At 38.5% G+C, this 18865-nt stretch overlaps 1 long non-coding RNA gene and 1 pseudogene across 2 annotated transcripts in view; one reads left to right on the top strand and one right to left on the bottom strand.

Annotated features, from left to right (window-relative positions):
• The window catches only part of LOC144614913 (uncharacterized), a 389666-nt gene that overhangs the window by 162464 nt on the left and 208337 nt on the right, over nucleotides 1–18865 (bottom strand). The gene's annotated exons all lie outside the window — the stretch shown is intronic.
• On the top strand, nucleotides 1683–8517 carry LOC132685836 (small ribosomal subunit protein eS4, X isoform-like; annotated as a pseudogene).

Raw genomic sequence — 18865 nt, forward strand, 5'->3', positions numbered from 1 at the left:
TCACTCATCTCACTCACTCATACAGAATCATGTAATCTTTCACTTTACCTTGTCAAAAGATGGAACACTCTCAAAACATCTCTTACTGTCTAGTTTCATTCACTAGTGGTGATAAACCGTGGAGCAAAGTAGAGTCAAAGAAGGGCTGAAAAAATTGACATTCTTGTCACCACCCTCCAAAAAAGAATGATTGTTTTGAAAGTAGCCACTGAATTCATAGCCAAAATCTGTAAATCTAGTAAGTCTTAACTGATAACCACCCATAAGAAATAACTGCCTCTGTCTCTCTCAAGACATAGACAATCCCGCCTAGATATTTCCCGCTTTGTGAATTGCATTTGCAGTATTGGGAAAATGCTGTTGCAATAACTTCTGAGTTTTTTCCTATGTTCCACACACTGCTGGAGAATTCACATGATTTTATGCACCTGTGTTGTTTGGTCATTTTCTTTGCATCCTTTGGGAGGAATCAAATGGCTGTCTTGATGTAATGGATGCCTTGTGTATGCAGAAGCCAGGGGGAAAGTACTGCTACCTATGGGAATACATTGCATTTCCAAAAATGCACAAATAAAAACAATGTTGAATTTCTGGTATGCTCATTGAATGTATGTGTGCATGGACCCACACAAACTTCTCTACACACAGATACAAATGAACTGCCCATTTCAGACATCAGTAACCACCAGCTCTTTTATAAAGAGGATATTGTGCCTTGCATTTTGGACACACATGGAAAATGTTCTTAAATTGCTTTCTGTTTTTATCATTAAGTGTGGGAATATACCTAAAAATCACAGCAAACTCTTCTTTCTGTGTGGTCTAAAACATTTATCACTTTTTCCTATAGAAGGAAGGAAATGCTATATTTAGCATTTTGTGGTAGACAGTAATAAGTGATTCTGAGATCTGATAATTACTAGAAGATTTATTCCATTAACAAACCAATATCCCTGGTATTTAAGTTTTGCCAAGCGCAGGCATGACTGATTAGCAATTTTGTCTCTGAACATAAAAAAAGTAAATGACCAGTTAGCATACTATTCTATATTTCACCATTAATGAAATTGTACTGAGAAGGTTTAAAAAGAATTTTCTTTTTATTGACAAGAAAATGGAGTATTTCCTCTGAGAAGAATTAGTTTCTTAAAAAAAAAAAAAAGCATGACACTTGGGAATAATGGAAGAATGTTAAAAAAGAAACTCAAGAGATTATAAATAAATATTTAGTGATAGATACTTGGTGGATATTCCATTTACACAAAATGTCACACTGAGATTTAGCAAAAGTGTTATGGCTGCCTAGTATTGAATACTGGTCCCTCCTGACCTGGCTTCCTCACTTTTAGCCTCTTCCTCTGCTCTCCCCAATAAATGCCTGATGCTCCACTCATACCAAACTAAATATGCATTTCCATCCAACAAGAAAGACCCCTCTTGCCCTCAAGTCCAAAGAGACTAAGATTACTTTAAACTCTTCCATTTGGAACACCAACACTTTAAATCTTTTTAAAACCACTATACTTCTTTCCTCCTTGCTAACATATTGTCTGCTGTGTAACTTTTTCTAAAATAGATGTTTTGTCTACTTTGGAAATCACTGAGGTAGATTATTTCTTCTTTGATGATTTCTCCAAAGGTCATATAAAACTCCTCAAGTGCATCGTGTGCCTAGTGGAGCTATGGCTTGTGGTCCCAAAGAGCATCTGAGGCATGTAGTAGTCCTAAGGCATTGGATGCTAGACAATCTGACCAGTGTGCTTGCCCCTTGTCTATCCACCAGTCTCTACAGCTGAGAGAATGTCTATCAAAATTTTCTTAAATAACAGACTTAAGTATGCCCTGATAGGAGATAATGTAAAGATTTGCATGTGGTAGTTCATTAAGATTGGTGGACCAAGTCAGCTGGGCTACACCAAATAGTGTTGGTTTTTCCAGTTGTCTGCAGTGCCAGGGAGAGTAGGAAATAGAAGTGAGCTAAGTGAGCAAATAGTTTTCCCTTTGGGGAGTGAGGTCAGAAGAAAGGAATACTCACATGTGAATCATAGTGTACATAAACCTAATTATAGATTTCTCAATCTTATACATTTTATATAATAATAAAGTCAAATCAAACTTACAAACTCTATCTTGAATACTTAAAAGCAATAAAATTCAAATTTACCACATTAACTTAATGTGAAAATTAAAATTGTTTTGCTGAATCTAAGTTGCCACATCACCCTATTACCTTAGTCTATAAGAGCTTTGAGTTTGTGATATACCTATATCTATATATCTACATTGGTGCATATATATATAAATAGTTATAGATATAGATATTTATCTACTTATTTACCTATATAGGTATACATCTGCCTATCTATATATAATGCTATGCTAGGGAAAAAAAATGATGGCAAAGTCTAAACTGATAAAACTAAGCCTTCTGGTAATATGGATGTTATCAGCATTGACAAGACCACAGAGAATCATCATCTGATCTATGACACCAAGAGTCTCTGCTGTTCATTATATCTTGCCTGAGGAGCAAAGTACAGTTGTATAGAGTAAGAAAGATCTTTGTGGGCACAAAAAGAATCCCTTATCTGATGACCCATGATACTCCCATTATCTTCTACCCTTATCCCCTCAGCAAGGTGAACTACAACACTCAGATTAATTTAGAGATTGGTAAGATTATCAATTTCATCGAATTTGACACTGGTAACCTGTGGGACACTGGGAAGAATTTATGTAATCACCACATAGACATCATGGCTCTCTGGATGTGGTTAGTGTAAAAGATGCCAATGATAACAGCTTTGCTTACCTGGCTTTCCAAAAGTTTCGTTAGTGGAAAACACAATGAACCATCGATTTCTCTTAACTAAGGGAAAGGTATCCACTTCACCATTATTGAAGAAAGAAAGAGACTGGTGGCCAAAGCAATGGGTAAAATGATCTTTTGGTGATGATTGGAGAGCCCTTGGCGGGGGGGGGGGGCAGGGGGGGGTTAATTAAAGATAACAGCACAGAAAAGAAAAACAAAAACTCGTCAAAGAGATGAAGCATCTTGCCAGTTGTGCAGATTCAAAGTGACCTTCCCTAAATTCCTTACCTTATGTGCTTCAAGTTTATACCAAAGCACTTTAACCAAGAATCTAAAATTCTCAAACACACTCCAAGCTTTTTCTTCCATTAATATTAGATGTCTGACTTCGGTGCTAGTCTTCTAGCCAGACACATAAAACTTCACTTTCAGCCACAATCTCTGTCTTCCACTTCTGCAGAAGCGCTGATTCCAAAGACGCTACTCTTTTTCCAGGTTGTGTAAGTTACTCTTTGTTGCTCAGAATCATTCTCTTGTCGAATCATCCTTTTTATTTTAATTTTCTTAGTGTTTTATTTATTTCTGAGAGATAGAGACAGAGCATGAGTGAGGGAGAAACAAAGAGAGAGGGAGACACAGATTCTGAAGCAGGCTCCAAGCTCTGAGCTGTCAGCAGAGCCTGACACGGGGCTCGAACCCACGAAGCATGAGATCATGACCTGAGTTGAAGTTGAATGCTTAACTGACTGAGCCACCCAGGCGCCCCTCTTCTTGCCAAATGATTCTTTCCGTATTCCACATATATTCTGAATTTTCTTATTGCTTTCTGTGTTTTTAATCACTTCTAATTTCATTTCTGTTGTAATCATGTACTTTTTCCTAGCATTGTTAGTATTTTTACTACACATCCAAACTAAAAGAGAAAAAAAAAAAAAAACAGAGTGTGGATTTTCAAACACTACCATTACACTGAGTCAACCTTTCCTTTTCTTATTCCTTGTCAACACCTTTTACCAATTTTGTCTATCTCCTCTTAAAATCTCACTTCCTTTACAAACCTTTAAAGACCTTGTTCATATATGAGCATTCATAGGCCAGAGGAATTGGGGTCCCAGAGCTGTTTTCCACCTAACCCTTGCCTCAGCCATGAACTGCTCTTTCCTACCACACCAAATTACAGTTAATCTTACATCTTGTATGCAGGTGTGGAAGCCTCAAATTGAGGAACACACAGTGACAATACAACTGAAACATCAAAACTGCTTTATCAGCCTTGACTGCTTACACTCTGATGGTTAAAAGAGAAAGAAATGAAATTCTAATATTCAAGTCTCGCCACATTTAAAGATATTTTAACCACTACTCTACTTGGCTCTTTGTTATAGTATCTGGAATCTTTATCAATACACAAATGGAATGGGATCTAGAAATAGAATAGAAAAAGAAATAACATCCATTTATGTAAACTAGAGCTATAATTCTTATACTTCATAACTTGCGACCTGAGGTTCTTATTTGCTATATGAAGATATAACTAAAAATTCTGGTAATTGCTGAAACGGAAAGAGCAAGGTAGTGCGATAAAGGATAACCAAGGGTCAAGAATTTTCTCAGATATAGTGATTAGAGAAAATCGCTCTGAGGAAAGGATATTTCCACAGTGACATGACCTGGTAATGTGAAGGGCAAGGAGAAAAACTTTCAAAGTGAGGCAAACTTCAGGGGTGAAGATCCTGGAGGAGATAAAAAAAAAAAATTAGGCTGTTAGAGACACTGAAAGAATTCCAGATGACTCGGCTTGGTAGGTAATTGGAAACTGCCCTGAGATGAACTTGGTGAGCTAGCAGGGGCCAGAACGTGCAGGGTCTTGCAGGTCAAGGTTAGGGGTTGGTCTTTACTCTTGGTGTAATGGTAAGCTGTTGAAAGATTTAAAATAAGGGAGTGGTGTAGTTGCAGTTGCGTTTTAAACATATGAGTTCCCTTGTTGTGGATTGAAGAAAAGAGAAAGGCGAGAATAGAAGCAACATGAGCTCTTCAGAGGCTGTTATGGAGTCCAAGAAATAATGAGAGCTTCATGTAAGACCATGGAGGTGCTGCAGAACAATGGAAAGAAATGGCCAAATCTGATGTGCTTTGAGATATATTTTGATAGATATATTCAGAAACAAATATGTATAATATTATATATAATATATATTTGGATAAGACTTGCAGAAGCACTGGATTTGGACAATAAAGGAAAAAGGAAATAAGAGTTCCATTTGTAATAGATTAAGAATGAGATGATTATATGTGTATGAGTAAATTTAGGCTTCTATTGTAAACAATCCTCAAATTTCCTGATTTATCAAAAGCTTGTTTCTCATTCATGCAACAGACTATCATGTGTCATCTTGGCCACATAACTTTCCTAAGAAGCTCTTTTCTACCTGGTGGCTTGGGGACTGATCTTTTCTATATTCTGGCTCTATCTTTTTTTTAGGTCCTTAGGGTGTTTTCTATTCAGTATGCTAATGAATAAACAGAGCAGGAGCAAGCAGGAAGATTTGGGCAAGAATACATATAGGCCTGTTTGGGCAATGACATCACATCCACCATATTACATTGGCCAACCTCAATCACATGGTCTAGATTAATTGCAAGAGAGACTGTGTAGTCCAGTTATGTGCTCAGGAAGAAAAGGAGAAGGCATAGCAATCTTGCCATAAACTTCAGCAGGAGTGTCAAATAGTCTTTGAGATCTAAAGTTTGAAGCATTCTCTCAAATAAGAAAGAAATCAAAAACAAATGTCCATTGAGTCCCATTTCCAATGATCTAACCTAGGCATTTCAGAGGGTACAGTGATGAACACCCCTTTTTTTACTACCCACAAGGGCTGTGTAATGTAACTGAAAAAAAGAAGATAAAAACATTGTAAAAACATTGTAAAAGAAAATAATTGGGTATATCACAGAGCAGCAAATAATTACCAAACAAGTGATGTACACAAAGTATCATATATTGGGGTGAGGAGAGCAAATTCACAGGCTTGCATGAGGCTTGAAGTTTCCTAAATGAGGAAGAATTTTAAGTGATCATAAAGAATATATGCATTATCCAGGAACAAAAAAAGATAAAAGACAATTTTTTGGGGCACAGGGAAATGCATTAGTAAAAATCAATTTTTTCCACTGTTTAGAATAACTGGTTTTTGGTTATAATTAGCACTCTTTTGAAACCACAGATTTCAATGTCAGTTAACTATGTAGTAACCAGCTACTTAATAATTATATTCAAAGTGATGTTTATGTGACTTAATGCAATTTTTCTCTTTCCAGATAGGCTTATGTTTATAGGTACAGCCCTAGGTGCTAAATAAAGATGGACTCATTCACACTCTGAGTTCAAATCTGTAATCCACTGTTCCTGGTCTACACAATTATAAAGAGGAAATGTCAAGGTTCTCCAGGGGATCCAGTCAATGGTCAGTTGGCTAAGGAGAATTTCCACATGTTTTGTATATATATAGATATGACCTTGTGAGGATCAGCAGAAAGGCTAGCAACCAGCTGCAGAAACAGAGTCAAGGAAGTGGGAGCAGGGGATGACTTGTCTGTGTCTTAGACAGAAAGAACTTCCCTCAACTGCTTTGTCTATAATTAGGTTCGAACTCTCAGATCAAGCAGTCAAGGTCAGAAGACGGAGCCAGGTCTGAAGAGAACTATCGTGATTCACCCCTTTGGAGTCTGCCTTTGGCCATACTGAAACAGATTGATGATGATGATGATGTCAATAATGGTAATAATTTGCACCAACTTGGGAGCTTTAATGTTACATTTTCAAAGATGTTATAAACATTAATTAATTAATTAATTAAGCCCTCCAGCAGTTCCTAAGGTAGCCATTACCTGTATTGTACAAATAATTAACCAAAGCAAAAAAAGGTTAAGTGGGCAGGCTGAAGTTACATGGGAAATAAAAGCTAGGAAAACAGAGACAAAGTTGGCTTATTAATGTCATTCCTTGGGAAATGAAGATAAGTTTGTAGAACCCATAATGAACTATGGGCAAAAGAGTAGAAATCTGAGGTCCAGGGGTATCCAGGGCTCTCTCAGAATTTCTCAGAAAGTCAGTAATCTAACAGGGCGGTGTCCTTGAAGCTCTGATGCTCCGACACCTGGCCAAGATGGCCCTTCCCACCCCTGCGAGCTTCTGCGCAGGTGCCTCACCACAGTGATGTGATACACGCCCTACTTCCTTTAACGGAACCCAGCTGAACTGCAGGTAGAAATGGGGTTATTTACTTTGGTTTCTCAACATCGAATACAGCGCTGGGCATGGATATGATACAATATACACATTTTCAATAAATACTGCATAGGTAAAATTTTGTTTTTATCAACTTAGCCTGAAGTACAAAACAAACAAACAAACAAACAAAAAACAAAAAACAAAAACCACTATAAAGTAAAATCATTCCAAAAAGCAAAGGGATTACTGACTGGATTGAAAGGAAAGAGCCCCAATGTAGAATATAGAGGACTGAACATTGACAGTGAACACTGAGCCTGAAAGACATGCCTAAATTTGGTCCTCTCCCTCATCTTCAGTTTACTTACCTGCAAAAAGTAATAATACTACCAGCCTCAGAGAGTTGTTACAGGGCCAAATGGCATGGTATGTGCAGATCACCTATCTCTAGACCATCCTAAGCCCACAATAAACACTCATGTGCTTTCCTCCTTTTAAAACCCAAAGTATCACTAAACCTTCACAGTTGGAAATACCAAGAAGTAATCTTCTTGCCTCTAGGTTGAAAGGGTTATTTTCACCTGGAAAACCCCTTCTCAGCAAGGTGAAAGGAAGGGAATATGAAAATATGAGAAAGTAAAGACCAAAACACAACTATAATTCCATTTGAGCAGAACAGCCATAGGAAAATCTAAATAAATGAAAATGTTGAATATTAGCTCATTTACCTGATACAAACAGTCCCAAATTAATTTAAGGACCTTGCACATTTAATATAAATACTAACTATCTATATTAACTCAACTGAATGCATGATTAACACAATCAATCTCACCCAATCCTACAAGTTTTAAGTTTTAATCCTTTCAAAGTTTAATCCTTTCAAGTTTTAAGACTTGAAAACAAGATGGAAAAAACTTAGTGGGAGGAAAGGGGAGGGGCAGGTAGGTGGAGGAGGAAAGGGAGGAACAAGGTCAGGTCCAGTGGCAGGTGTAGGAACAGGTGCTCAGGGTGGGTAGGGGCCATGGAAATGAAAATAAGAGGTTATACAAACCATGTCTATATGCGTTCACACACACACACACACACACACACACACACACACACACACACTCTACCCCTTAATCATATGTTTAATTAAGCTTATAAAAGATGAGAATTGGGTTTTAACCACATCTTACTTTGATTTGTTCCATATGATTAATCTCATAAAATTTAGTTTATTTTGCTATTTCTAACAGTCTTGAGGATATACCTATTCAAATTGAAAAGACAATGGATCTTTCTTGCAGCTCCTGGAAAATTCCACTTGAGATAATAGTTTTTACCTTTAATTGATATTGGGTGTGATGTTCTTAGCTTTTTCTTGTTAGCTGTCCCGGGTCTAAGGCGACTAGGGGTTCATGAGAGGATAATGAAGGATAAACACTGGGGATTTGGAGAGAGACACCGAGAGAGCTCCCTGAAAAGCTGAGCTTAGGAATCTAGAAAACAGATATATATGCTGCCTGATAGTGTTAGCTTCTCAAAAAATAGGAAGACAAAAAATAATTGGGATTATACCTAAGATTACTACAAGGTAGAATAATTATCTTTATTCGTTGTTGTTTGATACTGAAATCTATCCCTGGGCTTAATATCAATATACTATGAGATCACATGTAACAGTTGAGCCAAGCGCCATGTATTAGTATGTTTGGCTCTATTAAATGCTTTGGAAAGAAGCAATAAAAACTTAGTTGTAAGTGGTAGACAGACACAATTTTATCATCTGTCATTGCCATTAAGTTAAATCAACATGGAACTGAAGCAAGTGCATGTTAAAGCAGTAATTGTATTTATGACACATCTTCAATGTAACAAATATTTTCACTGTATTAACAATTTTTTTAAGTATTTATGTTTGGGAGAGAGAGTGAGAGTGCATGAGAGGGGGAGGGGCGGAGAGAGCAGACAGAGGATATGAAGCTGACTCTGCACCAATAGCAGAGAGCCCAATGCAGGGCTCGAACTCGTGAGATCATGACCTGAGCCAAAGTGATGTTTAACTGAATAAGCCACCTAGGCGCCCCTATTGCACTATTTGATCATTCTTGCTTGATGTGGCAATATCTGATGAATAAGCTGACAGATAAAATATGGATTTGTTAACAGTCAAATATAAATGAGATAAAAAGTTGAACCAGAAAACCAAGCAAATGTGATCTTTTTCTTAAAGTCAGGTGGGTCCTTAGTTAGTTCTTTTGGTTAGCATAACTCAAATTCTGGTTTTAAAATTTAGAACTTACACTGCATTGAGACTTACAAGTATTCCCATTACCTCTACAGAGCATTAGGGTAGATTTGATGTTAGCATCAGTCCAAAATGCCTACAGTACTATTCTCACATTGTCTCCTCTGACCTTCATGTGATTATATTTATCACTAAGGATCAGGTGCAAGAATCAACCCGTTACAAATGTACTTCAGTATCACAAATCAGATACAAAAAGGGCTTTCTCTAGAACTTTAAAATCAATGAAGTATGTTTTAGAGAACATATGAAATTCATTTTTTTAAATGAATTAAAAGCAAATGAATTTAAGAAAAATACAAGGAAAATACGATGGGCCCAATAATTACATTTAGACTTCTTTTTTTTTAAATCAATAAAATAGTTTCTAAAAGTAACCTACTTAATTCCCTGTTGACCAAAATACACATCCGTATAATGATTCTTATTCAAAAACAGTGCATCTATTTGCAAATTATATAATTGTTTATGATTTAAAGATATATCAAGGTTACTAAAAGCATTCAACGCTGACTAAAATGTCAACATATTTGAAAACAAGTCTGTTGGAAATAAAGACATTAAGTTATCTGGACAGTAAATTAAATAATAACCAGAATAGATGAGGTGCTGAGAAATTTCGTTTCTGAGAAGTTTGCTTTGAAGACTTTTGAGCAATTTGACCTAAATATCCTGAAGGTTTTTAATGGTCCTAAATAATTTATGTACCATCGGTTTGTTTGCAATTTTGAGCCATTGTTCTGTGCACACTGTGTGCACACAAGACCTAAACTGAGTGGTGTATATGATTTCAAAGTTGACTGATGGCTGCATTCCAATATTTTATCGGTAATCTTGTCTTGCAGTTTTTGTTCTATACGTATGTTTTATAAAGGATATGTTTTATAAAGGATACAAGTACCCTTTATAAAACTGTTCAGAATGTTAACTGTGTCAAGTATGTGAGCCATAGTATTAAAAACGGTTACTTCTCTGGAACTGAAGCCAAATGCTGTTCCTTGAAATAGTTTGCCTAGGAAAAAGTTGAACATTTTGTACAGACTATTTAGGGCACTCTTGCCTAAAGTCATGAGGATGGGCTAAGTGAATTGTCCAACTTTCTTCTGGTTCTATCAGTTTCCAAAACAATGACCTCTGTTGGCAGTTTTTTCCTTCCAATTTGCAGATTTCTTAGTAGCATTTTCCCCCCAGATTGTTGGATAGCTGTTGATATTTAATGTAGGCTAGTGTATGTCTGCTTTGAAACTCTTTATGATGTTTTTAAACTAGCTCTGAATTCTACTAAATGTAATTACATGTGGTTTGAATTCTAATTGTGTAAACCTGTTCAAGAGAAAAATATCTTAGGTGGAAACGCTTAGAGAATAGTAAGAAACCTTTTCTAATGTGCTTGCTAAATTTGATATGCTGAAGTCAGTTAATTCATTTTTGATGGCTCAGTGTAAGAAAATTAAAATCCACAAATGATTTGGGGCACCTGAGTGGCTCAGTCGGTTAAGCATCCGACGCTTGGTTTTGGCTCAGGTTATGATCTCGCAGTTTCCTGAGTTCAAGCCCCGCATCAGGCTCTGCAAAAATAAATAAATCAACTTAAAAAATCCACAAATGATGAAATAGAGTTTGTGTTTACCCCATCAAGTATAATTAAATGTTTTGATAAGGAAAAATGTATGAGTACGATAATGGTTTCCCTGATCTGAAGCCTAAGTTGATGATATCACTCCTGTCATGAGAGATGTATTCTAGGTGGGAAGATGAACACACCCATGAAAAGTCAGGATCTAAAAAGACAGTAGGACTCAGCCTTTCCTTGAGTAACACACTTGGCTTTCAGGTCCTTCAATACCTCATTTTCCTGTCACCATACAGTCTTCAAAGTACCTTCTGGCTTTAATACTATGATTCCAAATGGACTACTGGGAAAAGAAAGAAATACGTGTTATATTAAGGGTTGGGGCTTTCTTTTATATGAAAGACCAAGTTGATTGAAACAGTTTTTCAAGGAAAAGGAACTAGGCAATCAATAATGAGACAAAGGTCAGAACCACGTTAATACAAAGTGTTACATTGCCATAAAAATTCATCTGCAGCCTGTGTTGGGAGTTTGTGATTTTTGTGACCATGTTCAGAATTTCTTGAATGATCGTTTATATGAATTAGTCTCTTGCTGCTCAGGCAGGGATGGTGAGGTGGCACATTCCCTTGTTTTTCTCTTGCTAAAGTCTTTTGAGGGAAAGCAATCAGGACTGAGGGAAGTGGGTCATACCACCTCCCCAGAAGGATTATTATCTGTCATTGTTGGTCTGTAGGTCCTACCATCTCTGCCGAGAACCTTCAGCCATCGCTTAAGGGATGGGGGCCCTTGCAGTGACATAGGCAGATGGTCACAATCCATCCCCAAGGATTTCCTTGCCTTGCTGATTTTCCCAGTCTTGGATGTGAAGAAGTGCTTTTACTGAACAAGTAGTTATATCTCAAAACCCACACAAAATAGGACTCACGGAAGTTGCAGTCTCACATAAATTGCTCTTTACTTCCCTACAAAGAAGGGAGCCTTAGAAACCTAGGCCTTCAAAAAGGGTGACTCCATAGAGAATGTCCCAAGGGATGTGTCACTATGTCCAGATGTCTCTCTCTATATCATCCTCCCCTCATTTTCCCAAAGATCTATGAAAGCTTTTAGTCTTACATCACCCCCACCCTTCAGGGGTTCCTAAGGATTTTTCTCCTCTTGTTTTTTTTTTCAATTCTGCCCCAAATGGCAGAATTAATGACAAGGGGTGGGTTCTTGTCCATGGGCAGTTGATGATGGTGGGCACTCTGTTCACAGTTTAGTCTCTCCATCCTAAACAGCTAGAGCTGATTTCTTCTAGTTACCTGAGAAGTAACATGCACATTTGCCAAGGTGAGATCACTTATTTGTCTTGATAGTCAGTATTCTGGCTCATTTGAGAAAAAGATTGTTTAAGGTGACTTTGACCTTGCACCTTGACACTATTATGCTAATGAATGTTTTTGTCCTCCTACACCAAGGTTTCTCAACAGTGGCATTATTGATATTTTTGGATAGATAGTTCTTTGTTGCGAGGGGCTGTCCTGTGTATTGTATGAAGTGTAGCACATCCCTCTAGCCTGTACCTACTAGATGCCAGTGGTAGCCCCAAATGGTGACAATCAAAAATATCTCCAGATGTGACCAAATATCCTCCGTGTGGCAAGAATTCCCCTACTGAGAAGCACTGTCCTAGATGTATCTTGTTTTTGTTTTTGTTCTTAATGTTTATTTATCTTTGAGACAGAGAGAGAGAGAGAGAGAGAGAGATCGAGAGAGAGAGCACATAAGCAGGGGAGGGGCAGAGAGAGGGAGACAGAATCCTAAACAGGTTCCATGATGTCAGTACAGAGCCCAACAGGGCGCTTGAACTCATGAACCGAGAGATCACGACCTGAACCAAAACCAGGAGTCAGACACAACCGACTGAGCCTCCCAGGCGCCCTGGTCCTAGATGTATCTTACAGAAATTTTCACAATAGCCATAAGTGGCCTCCTCTTATCTATCCCACATATCAGCATTAATTAGATTTGCTTTTGTTTCCAAATTGTTCTGCATCCCAAAAAAGGGTTGAACTCTCTGAGTATCTAACAAAACTGAGGTAAAGATATCACACTTGAACTTAAAATACCAAGGTCTGATATTGGTTAAGTAAAGTCTACAAGAGTGCCTTGCTGTTACAATTTTTTTCCTGAGTTTCCAAGCCTTCAGTTTACTTCAGCTTCATGATAAGTTAACTTTACATTACATTGCTGAGATGTTGGTCATTCTCTTTTATAGCTACAGATTCTCTGGGGACCTGGGTTGCTTTCAGAGAAAAGCCGATGGGGTATCTGTTTTCTTCCTTCCTGTCCTTCCCTGTTCTGCCTTTGCTCTGACTCAAAGTCTCTGTCTCTATCAGGTTCATGTTATTGTTTTTGGATGGCCCAGGGAAAGCTAGTTTCTCCTAGTGATAGAAAAATAGGGGCAGCTGGGTGGCTTGGTCAGTTGAGCAACAGACTTCAGTCAGCTGATCTCCTGGTTCAGGAGTTTGAGCCCCGTGTAGGGCTCTGTGCTGACAGCTCAGAGCCTGCAGCCTGCTTCAGATTCTGTGCCTCCCTCTCTGTTCCCTCCCACTCACACTCTGTCTATCTCTCTCAAAAATAAACATTAATTTTTTAAAGTTACTAAATCATGTGTACAGTGTTTTATAAATGGATACATGTTCTTTTAAAAACATATATAGTAATTTATATATAAAAACTGGGGGAGAGGCAAACTGCAATTTCCTTTGTCCTTCCTCCCCAACTCTGCTGGTTTCCAATATTAATTTAAATGTGATTCACTTTCATCTTTTCTTGGAAGGTCTGAATAAAAAAATCATCTTTCAAATTTCTCTTAAAATATATGCCACGTAGTTAAGTGTCCTTCAGGCTTCTAATAGAAGAAATTATTTATTACTTTTCGCTTGTGACAATCAGGGTGGGGAAAATGTTTTGGCTCTTCTAAGAGAGAAAAGGCTTCTGGAAAAATGCTAGCAAGTGTTTAAATGATTATGATCGCACACATAAAATTAAGCATTCTTAGAAATGCATTATGGTGCTTTTTTTTTTCCTCTGTAGGGTAAATAAGGAACAGATTTTTCTTTCTTTCTTTTTTCTTTTCTTTTTTTTTTTTTTTTTTTAGTTTTATTGGGGACATTTTATAAATCACAATACAGTGAACTCACCACATGAGTTGTGCTGGACATCTGCCACTACTCAGCTCCGTAAAAGCACCAGCTCCCTTTTGAATTCAGAGAACAGCTCTCAGCCCATGAAAACATCTGGGTCTCAATGGTTTGGAAAGTAATAGTTCAGGTCCCTTTAGAAAGGCTTTTTCTGCAGTGGGAACAGGAGTGTGCGCGTAGTTAAAAAGGGTTTTGTAGTACCCATTGGCCAGAGGCATTAGCTTAGAGCTTCAGGTCCCAGAAAGATCAACGTGGGCCTAAACAAATCTATAAGGGGCCTCATGAAATCATTTGGTGGGACTCAGGGGGCCAGAATATGCTTTACATTTCTTTTCTGTTCTCCTTCTATGTGGTTTCTTGGGAAAATGAGGGTCTGGTAGGCTGCTGATCATGATGTCCTAAAGCAGTGATGAAGGAAGGGGGGCAATCTGGAAAAGGCAGGGGTTGAGGACTCCTACAGAGGAGCTGGGGCGAATCTGGTTCCACATATCAAGTGCTGCCTGGCGAGTTTTGACAGTGATCTTCAAGGCACAGAGTATAGGGGTTAACAGGTGAATAGGCTTGTCTGAAAGTCACGTGAGGGAAAGCAATCTCATAAACACAGAACTGGCAGCTGTCTAATTTACCAGACAGGGGCCTCCTACCTGCACCTCTGTCTCCCCCGCCCCCCCCCCCCACCAGGGCCGGGGTGGGGGGGGGCTTTGACTCATCTGCTTCCAATAATGGAATCTCTTATTCCTTGAAGGGGTGGAGGGGCCGGAGACAAAGGGAAAGGTGGATAGAGATGGGTGTGCAGACACACAAACACAAGTATATTTATTTTCCACAAGAATATTTCCCTTCTGACTCATTCAGGATGCCTGGAGATGAAGGGAGATATTATTCATTAAATATAATTACCTGAATGATTTTAATTACAAATCATTAAGGAGAGACTGCCTTGTATTTTCTTAGAAAATGGAGCACTTAAATAACATTACTCTTCTCTCTGATCTTTTGGCTTTATAGATGCATGTTAGGAGTCTAATTTGGATGAAGCTGAGGAGGCCCTGAAATATATAAAATTAAATTGCATTAGCAACAAAATAAAATTTCTTTGGCTCACCCTTGTCCTCTGTTTTGAGATTAAAAGGCTGCTATGAAAAGTGCCCCAAGCCTATTATTTCCAGGGGCCTCATGTGGCAGATGTCACTAACCCTGCCTCCTAATCTAAACTCTGCTACCTGCTGAGTCAAATCTGCATCCCACATGGACGCATGGTCTTTTGTGTTCAACGGGGTCCACTGTCTCTGGTGTCAGAGACTGTGTTGTGACGGTGCCTCAGTGCCACCTTCTCAACGCCATTGCCGCTGGGGTCTGACGCGGTGGGTTTTCGGCACCACCACTCTTAACCTCTGCAGCTCAGAAAATAGCACAGCTGTTATAGATCCCAAAATGTGATGAATCTGTCTTTCCCTTTTGATACTACAAAAAGAGGTTTCCCTTGCATTCCCAATAACTCAAGATTTGAGTGAAAACAGGTCTTTTCTTTTAGTTCAACCTTCATCTTTGCCTAGGACTTCCTGGGGCTTTGTTGAGTAAAAGCAAGTGTCACTCAATTAGGTCCTGTCTTAATTAGGATATAAAGTCTCTGTTAATTCATATTTACTGGTAATATGGTGTTTTGTTTCTAGCCAGAGAGCATAGTAATTATTCACTGTGAACTGGATGAGTTTGAATTTTCTAGTTAACTAAATTTTTCTGCATTTCCTTCTTTGAAATTGACTTATGTGAGTCATAAAAGGTTGAATACTTCCAAAAAGTTCATTGGTATTGTGGAATATTGTCTTCATTATGTAGCTGGATATATAAATTTCAAGATATCTAGCAAATGTTGCATTATCTGGCAATACATCATATAAAGAATAACCCACTTCTACTCATCCAGAGTATGAGCTAAATCAGGTTCAAAATAGAGATACTTTATTAGGAATTCTTAATTCAGTAACTTCAGATCTTTGAATCACTTCTGGATCATCAATGAGTAAATCAGGTTTAACTGAGTTTTAATGTGTCAATATTGTACTTTACTTCCTTAGAAATTGATAATTCATGTATCTTTTAAACATTTTTATGTTTATTTATTTTTGAGAGAAAGTGTGAGTGAGGAAGGGGCAGAGAGGGAGACACAGAATCTGAAGCGGGCTCCACGCTGTCAACACAGAGCCCAACACAGGGCTCAAACCCACGAACTGTGAGATCATGACCTGAGCCGAAGTTGGATGCTTAACCAACTGAGCCACCCAGGCACCCCAATCATTCATATATCTTTCATACAGTAACTGGGTATCAGCTAATCTATTTGAATAACATAGTCACCACCCATAAAATACAGCAGAGGCTTTTCTGGGGTCTCCTTACCCTGTCTCAAATGTGCTTTTGAACTGGAGTGTTAATACGTTGCAAACGATAAAATCTATTCACCTGGCTCTTGCTCACTGCTTAGGGTCCACCTATAAAATTTAGGCAGTCAGTAACAGCAACCAGAGGCCCCTTGGACAAGTAGACAACCAAACGCTGCCTGCCAAAATGTTTATGTTACAACTTAAGATTGACCTGTCTGGAATTGTCAATGATAGTTCTCCTGATCTTTTTACCTCCTGGGATGAATAATAGAAATGTATGTATGTTCTTTCCTCCCACTTACCTCAACCCTCAAGCAAAACAAGAACCTTCCCAGCCTTGTGGAAATCTGAGAAGAGATTTAGAATTATGAGAGTCATCTCCTGTGTGTTCATCACACTTGAGCCTATTTTAAAAGCCACAACTTGAGAGCGTTATTTATGTCAGTAGTGCAATTCACATGAAGCAGGGTGGAAGAACCATCTGGCCTTCGTGCTAGCTGCTGTGGGCCCTGGATAAAGGGCAAAGGGAGAGACATGAGACCTTCCCACACAATGCTACTAAATAAAGTCAACATGCTGATAGATCATTGGAATTAAATGCTTTTGAGGAGAAACAGCCAAAATAATAAATAGTTGCACTTCCATGGTGTCTTTTAAAAGGAAACGAATACGAATAAAGATAACCAACATAAAAAATGGTGACAGGGTAATCAGTGAGCAGTGTAGTGAGCTCTGGCAACAAGCGACGTGCTGTCTCCACTTCCTTGGCAACAGCCATTTGCTCCCAATGTTCTTGGAAATGTGTGTTGTGCTTAACGAAATAGCTCTCTATAGAGTTGTTCCATAAGATCAGATCTAAGGATTTTTCTGATCTAAAGGTAAGCCTCACAAAGGCAAGATCTCTTTCTTTTATTTCTTGGTGTATCTCCTGCACTTATTAGGGTGGCACACAATAGTGCCCAATAGATACTAATGAGCAAATGAATAAGTGAATGAATTCCGTGATACATTTTACCCCTTTGCAACATTTGCCCCCTTTGAGGACGACTTTAATTTGGTTCCTCAGCATCCGTGTCACTACACATTTCTGGTTTTTGTCCTGCATCTCTGAGTACAAGCGTTTTGTTCTTTCTGAGGTCTTCAACCACACGCTTTCTTCCATTTATTCTTATTCTTTTTTTTTTAATGTTTTTATTTTATTTTTGAGAGAGACAGAGTGCGAGTGGGGGAGGGGCAGAGAGAGAGGGAGACACAGAATCCGAAGCAGGCTCCAGGCTCTGAGCTGTCAGCACAGAGCCCCACGTGGAGCTCAAACCCCAGACACCGTCAGATCATGACCTGAGCTGAAGTCGGATGCTTAACTGACTGAGCCACCCAGGCGCCCCTATTCTTATTCTTAAAAGTCAAACCTATGTTCAATTTTTTTTCCAGTTATACCATAATAAGAATAAATTCCAACCTGGTCCTCTGTCTTAGAAACTTTGCTCTCAACATAAGCTATTTTAAGCCAAAAAAAAAAAAAAAAAAAAAAAAAAGCAGGGGAGTATTTATTGACTCATTAAACTGAACTGAAACAGAGTTAGTTTATTTTTAAAGTTCATTTATTTATTTTGAGAGACAGGGGGAAAGAACGTGTGCACGCGTGCTCACATGAGAGGGCGAGGGGCAGACGGAGAGAGAGAATCCCAAGCAGGCTCTGCACTGTCAGAGTGCAGATCTCCATGCAGGGCTTGAACTCATAAACACTGAGATCATTACCTAAGCTGAGATCAAGAGCAGACAGACCCTTAGTCAACTGAGCCACCCAGGCGCCACAGAAACAGAGTTAGTTTAAAGCACAGCTAAATTCCGAGCCCCTTGGAGTTGGCTATATCCAGAGACTGTGTGGTGACCCCTGGGAGCTTCAGAATCACATGCTCATTATTCCCAGTCCAACCCGAGAGAAGCCACTTCCTTGATTGTTCTGAAACACACATAGCCTGAAATGAGTGTATATAGATTACTTTGGTATAAATTGCAGAATCTCCCTGGGTTCCACGAGCATGGAGTCACTCTCAACTAAAGTGCATACACTAAAAGAGTGATGGGGTTATATTTCCCCAAATAAATTTTGTGACACCTTGATTCTCTGGTAGCATCTTAAAAGATGAATGTCGTAAGTAGGCTATGAGGTTGAGGTCACGATAATGGTTAATTTGGCAGGAGTGTGTGGTTTTAGTGAAATGTCTGGAGAAGAGTATGAAGGGCTTCGGGGATTCTAGTAGAGGATAGTTCCTGATTTAGGTGCAGTTTCCAGAGTGAAAATTATTCCTAACTGTACTTATGACTGCAACCTACTTCTTTATGGATTTTATGCTTCAATAGAAAGTCCACTTAAAAAAAGG

This window comes from Panthera onca, chromosome F1 (assembly GCF_046562875.1).
Source record: "Panthera onca isolate mPanOnc1 chromosome F1, mPanOnc1 haplotype 2, whole genome shotgun sequence".
Classification (NCBI taxonomy): domain Eukaryota; kingdom Metazoa; phylum Chordata; class Mammalia; order Carnivora; family Felidae; genus Panthera; species Panthera onca.